The sequence below is a fragment of the Arvicanthis niloticus genome, chromosome 15 (assembly GCF_011762505.2).
Source record: "Arvicanthis niloticus isolate mArvNil1 chromosome 15, mArvNil1.pat.X, whole genome shotgun sequence".
Lineage (NCBI taxonomy): Eukaryota > Metazoa > Chordata > Mammalia > Rodentia > Muridae > Arvicanthis > Arvicanthis niloticus.
This window is the reverse complement of record NC_047672.1, coordinates 5966098-5975764: the sequence shown is the minus strand read 5'-3', so window position 1 is coordinate 5975764 and position 9667 is coordinate 5966098. Positions and strand designations below refer to the sequence as shown.

Below are 9667 nucleotides of genomic sequence, written 5' to 3'. Positions count from 1 at the left end.
TTCTGTTTTAAGAGTTAACTATTCAATGAGAAAATTAAAATCGATAGGATTGGATTTGTAAGGCATTCTACTAAGGTGCGTGAGACAAAGTGTTCATTCTGAACAGATATGACTGCCTACTACCCTACTATGTGTAAGAATTTTTATATCTAGCAGATACATGAATGGTATATAGAAATGTAGGCTATGATGTACAATTTGGAATATCAGAAGTTGAAGAGACATATTAATGAAGAATTAGTAGACAAAGTAGAATGATGATATGAACAAACTGCCCAATAAATCCCATGTTTCACATATACCCTGTTTTTCTAGGTATATGAAATATACTTCTACTATGCTCTTAAGATGAATATACTCTGCATTTATGTCCTCATTAGAGAATGTCTTTTATATCCAAGCTGGAATTGGAGTCCTAGCCAATATATTTCTTCTTTTTTTCTATACTTCCATAATACTAGGTGACAGACCTAAGCCCATGGATCTGATCTCCTGTCAACTGACCTTCATTCACATAATGATGATCCTCACTGAAGGGGATAATATGCTTGCAAACATATTAGAGTCACTAAAATTTGGAAATGATGTCAAATGTAAGACAACTTTTTACACAAACAGGGTGATGAGAGGTCTCTCTATCTGCATTACCTGCCTCCTGAGTGTGTTCCAGGCTGTCACAATCAGTCCCAGTACCTCATTGCTGGCAAAATTTAAGCATAAAGTAAAAAAACACATCATCTATGCTTTTTTCTGTCTTTGGTCTTTCAATTTGTCATTCAGTAGTAGGTGGATCTTCTATGTTGCTGGTTTTACCAATGTGAGTGAGACCCACCAGATGAAGGTCACTAAATCCTGCTCACTCCTCCCCAATGAACTACATCATCAGGGGATTAAATTTAACAGAAACAATATCCAGGGATATATTTCTCATAGGAGTCATGCTGACCACAAGTACATACATGGTGATTATCTTGTGCAGACATCAGAGGCAATGCAATCATCTTCATAGCATCAGCCACCTGAGAGCTTCCCCTGAGAAAAGAGCCACCCAGACTATCTTGCTGCTGGTAGTTTTCTTTGTGGTCATGTACTGGGTGGACTTCATCATCTCATTCACCTCATTCCTATTATGGATGTATGACCCAGTTGTCCTGAATGTTCAGAAGTTTGTGATGTATGCCTATCCCACAATTACCCCTTTGCTACAAATAAGTTCTGATAAGAGAATAATCAGTATACTGAAGAACTTGCACTCCAAGTGCCACTAGATTTTCTTAAAAAAAAATGATTATTTCTCTTTCTTTAAAAATGATTCACTTATTTTTATTTATATGTACAAGTGTCATACCTTTTCTAAATTATTGATCCTTTCTAAACTTCAATTGTTCAAGTAACAAAGTGACATTCTTCATATGATTCAAATAAAGTTTGTGGTATATACATACATATATTCTTTTGGCATTACAGATACCAAGTACTATAAACTTTTTTAAGAGAAAAATACATATCATTTGTCTTCCAGATTCTGGTGTACCTCATTCAAAATTATTGTTTCCAGCCCTATCTATTTATGTTAAAATTTTATAATTTTTTTCTCATAGATAAAAACCATTTCATTATATAAATATATGACTGACCCAAACTTTGATTCCTTTGAGGCCCTAATATTAGGCTAAACCTTGCAAAGTCTTCCACAAACAAATACAAAGAATTAGTGCTCCCTTTGTGCTATCATCAGAGCCTCTGAGAAGGTGTTTTGATTTGGCTCAACTCCCACACTACCACATTTTCATTATCCAGCTCTCAGTTGATACACACGCCTCAACTACAATTTGGTTGAAAACTTCAGCATTAGACCTAGTGCCCTGAATGTAATAAAGGAGCAGTAGGAAATAGGCTTGGACTCAATGGCACAGGAACAAAATTTCTGAGCTGAACACCTCTAGCAGAGTTATTAAAAGCAACTAAAACTCAGAATGTCATAACATTAAAATGTGTCTGTTTAGCAAAAGACACTATAATTGGAATGAAAATGTAGCCTATAGAGTGGGGAAAAATATCTACCAGCTATCTCTCTTTCAGAGGGTGAATAACTATAATATGCAAGTACTCAAAAAATAAAACATTAAGAAAACAATGACCAACTTAAAAATAGGGCATGGATTTAAACAGAATGTTCTCTAAAATTGCAATACAAATGCTGAGAAAAAATGTTTAGCATCACAGGCTATCTAAAAGAAAAATAAAATAAAAACTAACTCAAAATTTAGTCTTACTATAATTATTTTTTACTCTTTTTATTGGATATTTTATTTATTTACATTTCAGATGCCATCCCCTTTCCTCATTTCCCCTCCCTAGAAATCACCATCCCATCCCCCCTCCTTCTTTTTGCTTTTCTATCATTTTAAGTACATGCAAGTATTAAGGTCAGTTCTAGGTTGAGGAACTAGCAGTACAATAAATGCAAATAGTCAAGGAACAATCAAGACAATAAATACAGATAGTCAAAGAACAAGCAAGGCAATAAACAAAGTTCCAATTTTGTGAGGAAACGCCAGATTGATATTTAGAGTGGTTATGCAAGTTTGCAATACCTAAACATAATAAAAAACAATATATAGCAAACCAACAGCCAACATCAAATTAAATTGGAGAATCCAGAAGCAATCCCACTAAAATTCAGGACAAGACAGGGTTGCCTACTCTCTCCCTATTTATTCAATATAGTACTTGAAGTTCTAGTTAGATCAATTAGACTACAAGTGGATAACCAGGGGATACAAATTGGAAAGAAAGAATCAAAGTATCACCATTTGCAGATGATATGATAGTATACATAGGTGACCCCAAAATTCCTCCAGAGAACTCCTACAGATGATAAACAACTTCAGCTAAGTGGGAGGATAAAAAAATTAACTCAAACAAACTAGTAGCCTTCTTTATATAAATCATAAATGGGCTGAAAAAGAAATTCAGGAAACAACACCCCTCACAATGGCCAAAAATAGTGTAAAATATTTTGGTGTAACTCTTACCAAGCAAGTGGAAGATCAGTTTGATAAGAACTTCAAATCCCTGTTAAAAAAATAAATAAATAAATAGAAGAAGGCCTCTAAAGATGGAATGATCTCCCATGCTCCTGGATAGGTAGGATTAACACAGTGAAAATGGCCATCTTACTAAAAACAATCTGTAGATTCAGTGCAATCCCCATGAACATTCCAATAAAATTCTTCACTGATATGAAAAAGAGTAGATCTCACCTTCATATGGAAAAACAAAAAAACCCAGAATATCAAAAACAATTCTCAACAATAAAAGAACTTCTGGAGGAATCACCATCCCTGACCTCAAGCTGTACTACATAACAATAGTGATGAAAACTGTAAGATATAGGTAGAAAGACACAATTCAAACAATTGAATAGAATTGAAGCCCCAGAGATAAACCCATATACCTATGGACACTTGATCATTAACAATGAAGCCAAAAACATACAGTCAAAAAAGAAAGCATATTCAATAAATGGTGTGGTCTAACTGGTGATCTCTATGTAGGAGAATGAAAATAGATCCATATTTACAACCTTGCACAAATCTCACATCCAAGTAGATTAAGGATTTCTACATAAAACCAAATACTCTGAATCTAACAGAAGAGAAAGTGGGAAATAGCCTTGAACTCATTGGCACAGGGGAAGATTTCATGAACTGAACACCACTGCCTCAGGCTTTAAAATCAAAATTGACAAATGGGACCTCATGAAACTGAAAAACTTCTGTAAGGCAAAAGATACAGTCAATAGGACAAATCGACAACTTACAGATTGAGGAAAATATCTTTACTAATCCTTCATCCATCAGAGGACCAATATCCAAACTATATAAAAGAACTCAAGAAGTCAGATTCCAAAAACCTAATATAACCCCATTATTCAATGGGGTACAGAGCTAAACAGAATTCCCAACAAAAAAATCTTGAAGGCTGAGAAGCATTTAAAGAAATATTCAAAGTCCTCAGTCATCAGAGAAATGCAAATCAAAACGAACCTTATATTTCACCTCATACCAATCAGTATGGCTAAAATCAAAACCTCAAGTGACAGCACATGCTGGCAAGGATGTGGAAAAAGAGGAACACTCCTCCATTGTTGGTGGAATTGCAAACTGGTATAACCACTCTGGAAGTCAATCTGGCAATTCCTCCCAAAACTGAAAATAGTTCTACCTGAAGACCCAGCTACACAATTCTTGGGCGTATTCCCAAAAGATGCCCCACCATACCACAAGGATACATGCTCTACCATGTTCATAACTGCCTTATATGTAATAGCCAGAAGCTGGAAAGAACCCAGATGTTCCTCAACAGAGGAATAGGTAGAAAAAATGTGGTACATTTAAACAATGGAGTAATACATATCTATTAAAAACAATGACTTTATGAAATTTGTAAAAAAAAAAAAAAAATGGGTAGAACTAGAAAATATCATCCTGAATGAGGTAACACAGTCACAAAAGGACACATATGGTATATACTCATTGATAGGTAGACACTAGGCAAAAAGCTTCGAATAGCCACAATACAACTCATAGACCTTATGAAGCTCAAGAAGAAGAAAGACCAAAGTGTGAATGCTTCAGTCCTACTTAGAAGGGAGAAAAATCATGGGAGGTAGAGGGAGGGTGAGAAAAAAATGGGGGGCAGGATCAGGTGTGGGAAGAGATACGGAGAAGTACAGAAGTCAGGAAATTGAATGGAGGTTTATAGCAGTAGGGGATGGGGAACTGTAGGTAGCCACCAAAAAGTCCCAGATACCAGGAAAGCAAGAGGCTTCCAGGACCCTACAGGGATAACATTAGCTGAAGTACTCAACAAATGGGAGAGAGAACCTGTAGAGACCATGTCCAGAGTTAGACACAGCCCCAGGTTGAGGGATGGGGCCACTCACCTATCTCAAAAATATTAACTCAGAATTGCTCCTGTCTAAAGGAAATGCAAGGACAGGAAGTGGAGCAGACTGAAGGAAAGGCCATCCAGAGACTGCCCCACCTGGGGATTCATCCCTTATGCAGCCACCAACCTCAGACACTGTTGCTGATGCCAAGAAGTGCTTGCTGACAGAAGCCTCATAGCTGTCTCCTGGGAGATGCTATCAGTTCCTTACCAATACAGATCTGGATGCTTGCAGCCAACCATTGAACTGAGCATGGAGACCCCAATGGAGGAGTCAGGGGAAGGACTGAAGGGGCTGAAGGTGTTTACAACCCCATAGGAAGAAAAACAATATCAACCAACCAGACCCTCTAGAGATCCCAAAAACAAACCATCAATCAAAGAGTACACATGGAGGGAGCCAAGGCTCCAGCTTCATACGTAGCAAAGGATGGCCTTATCTGGCATCAGTAGGAGAGGAACCCCTTGGTCCTGTGAAGGCTCAATGCTCCATCATAGGGAAATGCTAGGGCAGTGAGGTGGGTTTGGGTGGATGGGTGGGGAAGCACCCTCATAGAAGGTGGAGATAGGAGGGATGTGATAGAAGGGTTATGGAGGGGAAACCAAGAAGGTGGAAAACATTTGAAATGTAAATACATATAATATCCAATAAAAATTTTTAAAAGAAAGTTCTTAAATTTAGGTTGGAATTATTTCCTTACCTTCTAATGTGCATGTGTTTTATCAACAAGTCCTCCAAAGATCCTACTCTCTACTTACCTTTTGAAATACAATACTGTCATCAATAGAGTGGATTAGCATGATATCTTCAGGATGAGGAAGAGAATCAAGATCCCTTGGAACTAATAAATAATGTGGGGCTGGAGAATTAATGTACTTTGAGATAGAAATATAAAGATTTACTCCTAAAACTTCCAAATAAAAACAGAATTGATTTTGGTAGGTTTTATCAACAAATAATCTTAAAAATCATATGTGAGGTCTCTATAAGATTATGTGTATCAGGGTATATACGAATCTGCTCAAAAAAATCACATCTGGTTTATCAAGTGCAATTGTAGGCACTTCCTTACTGACTGAGTTAATCATAGTCAACCATCATTCTCTGTAAATGAATATTCTACCATGGAAATCTCCATCTGTTTTCTATAATGGCCTGTAGTAAAAAATATTTTCTAAAAAATCCAAGCACAGGGTTTCTTCCCACCTTAGACCATTTATATTCACAGATGAAAACACACACAGACACACGCACAAACACACACACAGCCTTTATATTTTAGTATGCTTTAAATAACACAATGCAGCTGCCTACACTCCATGTTACTTGAATCTATCCATAATCAAAATTATTACTTACTTGTTTCATCTGGGCTGATCTTACTTAGCTCTAATTAAGTAGCCATCTACTTAGATTTTCTTGGCCCTAGCTCATGGCAGCTCTCCTTGTTCTTCACGTGCTAGTGCTTCTCTATCCCATGGAAACTTTTGCCCCTCTCTCTCCTCTTGGTCTCAAGACCAAAGATCTCAACCACACCTATGTCTCTTCTCCTCAGCTATTAGCTGCTGACATCTTTATGTACCAATCAGAATTAACTGGGACAGGTTCCCTCAGTGTCTTGCATGCTAACTCTCTTCTCTGTGGGGAAGTTTTGGGAATCCAAATTAGTATTAGAATATAAGCAGCATTAGGCAGACCCACGACACAGGCCAAATAATATATACTGTTGCCCCAGCCAGCAGGACATTGAACAGGGTTCCAGGGAGATCACCTGAAAGAGAAGATGGGGGACAGGTGAATGCAAAGAATCACGACTTGATACACATAGGCTGATAAAACAGATGATTTTACTTATTTCACACAGGGGTTATATGCACATAGAGGCAGGATGTGGAAAAGAGGATGATGAAGGAGCATAGGTGTTCAGGGGAAGTACAGATATTTTCTAGAACAGAGTATCAGCTGGGTGAAGGTTCAGGGGACACATCACTATGGCTCCTCCTATGATTCACTTGTATTTATCTAAGTTGGTACTATCCACCAAGGCTACCCAAGGTCTATGACTATCCACAAGACCTATGACTGTTTGTTCTCATCCAGCCTGGTAAATTTCCACCAAAGCCGCCTGTTTTCAATATCTTATAGCTATATGTTTCAGTGTCTTTCCACAGAGACCGGAGACTTTGTGTTAGCAAGCTGACTTAGGACTACTGCTGATTTTAGGCCTTCACTGTATAAGCAAGGCTGCCCCTGACATACTATTTTGTGAAAGTAACCATTACCCCTGCACCTTTCTAATCCTTGATGTTGCAATTGATTTCTATAATCCCTCTGGGAATGTAAACTTGTCTTTTGATCAGTATTTTTCCTGTTAAGAGCAACTCCAATGGAGAAGGTCAATCTGAAGGTAATGCTAATCAGGTTGAGCTGCCTGCAGGTGTGTACGCACAAGTTGCAATGGCTGCCCACCATGCTTGGAATCAATTACCTACTAAAGGGGATCTTAGTGGAAAGTTATCCAGTATCAAACAGGGTCCTGATAAATTGTTTCAGGAATTCATAGACAGGCTGCTAAAGGCAGCTGGTAAAATTTTTGGAGATCCTCAGTCAGAAATTCCTTTTGTTACACAATTGGCTTATGAGAATGCTAATTCAGCCTGCCTTGCGGCTATTAGGCCATACAAAGCAAAAACAGACTTACATAGATACATTTGTCTTTGCACTGAAATTGGGCCCTCTTACCATCAGGGTCTGGCCATGGCTGCTGCCTTTCAAGGGACCACTGTACAAGCAATGCTTGCACAGAACTGTAAAGAGAAAAGATGGGGTTTTTTCTTTTTTTTCTTCCCCCCCACCACCCAGGAACCTCCTATCCCATCCCCCCATGCTTCTATGAGGCTGTGCCCCCACCTACCCCCCACTCCCACCTCCCTACCCTTGAATTCCCCCCAATCAGTGTTCATCCTTCATAGGACCAAGAATTTCCTCTCCCACCTATGCCCGACAAGGCCATCCTCCCCTTCATGTACAGATGGAGTCATGGGTCCCTCCCTATGTGCTCCCAGGCTGGTGGTTTAGACCTTGGAGAGCTCTGGTTGGTTGGTATTGTTGCTTTCCTCATGGAGCCACAAACCCTTTCTGCTTCTTCAGTCTTCTCTCTTAACTTTTCCACTGGGAAACCCTTGATCAGATCAGTGGTTAGCTGTGAGCATCTGCCTTTGAATGTGTCAGCCTTTGGCAGACCTCTAAGGAGACAGCTATATCAGGCTCATGTCAGCATGTACTTCCTGCCATCCACATCAGTGTATACCTTTGGTGACTGTACCTGGGATGGATACCCAGGTGGAATGGTCTCCAGGTGGCTCCTCCTTCAGTTTCTGTCCCACACTTTGTTTCCATATTTGCTCCCTTGAGTATTTTTGTTACTCCTTCTAAGTAGGACCGAGGCATCTGCACTTGGTCTTCCTTCTTTCATGAGATTCAAGTGGTCTGTGTGTTGAGTCTTAGCTATTCCAAGCTTTTAGGGCTAACATCTGATTATCAGTGAGTAAATACCATGTGTGTTCTTTTGTGATTGGGTTAACTCACTCAGGATGATAATTTCTAGTTCCATCCATTTACCTAAGAATTTCTCAAATTCATTATTTTCAATAGCTGAGTAAGGCCGGGTGGTGGTGGTGCAAGCCTTTAATCCCAGCACTTGGGAGGCAGAGGCAGGCAGATTTCTGAGTTCGAGGCCAGCCCGGTCTACAGAGTGAGTCCAGGACAGCCAGGGCTACACAGAAAAACCCTGTCTCGAAAAACCAAAAAAAAAAAAAAAAAAAAAAAAAAAAAAAGCTGAGTAATACTCCACTGTGTAAATGTACCACATTTTTTGTATCCATTCCTCTGTTGAAGGACATCTGGGTTCTTTCTAGCTTCTGGCTATTTTAAACAAGGCTGCTATGAACATAGTGGAGCATATGCCCTTGTTATATGTTGGGGCATCTTCTGGGTATATGTCCAGGAGTGGTATAGCTGGATCCTCAGGTAATGCTATGCCCAATTTTCTGAGGAACCGCCAGACTGAGATTCAGGTCATTTAAAAAAATGACTGTCCCCCCCCCCCCAAAAAAAAAGGGCACAAGAAAACAATCAGGTCGCATGCCAGAAATTTGTCCTTGGTGCAAGAAGGGTTATCATTGAGCTAAGGAATATAGATCTAAAACAGATAATTTTGTCTTTTAAAATTAAAACAGATAATTTGCCGTCTTTTGTCAGGAAATGAGTGGCAGGGCCAGCCCTAGGCGCCCAAGAATCCACAGCCAACAACTTTTGGGGCCATGAAGCTGTTGCCAAGTCAGGGAAATCCATTTCAGAATTATACCCTCCAAGGTCACCAAAAGCACATCTTACTTTTGTGTTATTTGTTTTAAATTTTCTGCAAACTGATGTTAAAGGTCAGTCTGCAGCAGGTCACCACTGGCATCCAGTCACTTCCAGTTCATTTGCCAGGTGGTCAAATGGAGAGACCCCCTAACTAATACTTGGAATAGTCCTGCCCCTGTTTTAATTTGGGGTCATGGCTCGGTCTATATTTTTCCTGAAAAAGAAAATGGAGCCCAATGGCTGCCCGAAAGGTTGGTCCATCAAATGGACACAGACCTTGAGCCTAATAGTTATGATTCTGATGATGAAGATGGCTGAAAATCCTTATCAGCCAGCTGATTT

General features: G+C 39.2%; 1 pseudogene; it reads left to right on the top strand.

Moving 5' to 3' along the window:
- Positions 1-367: 367 nt before the first annotated feature.
- Positions 368-1268, top strand: LOC117720678 (vomeronasal type-1 receptor 100-like; annotated as a pseudogene).
- The last annotated feature ends 8399 nt before the right edge of the window (positions 1269-9667 follow it).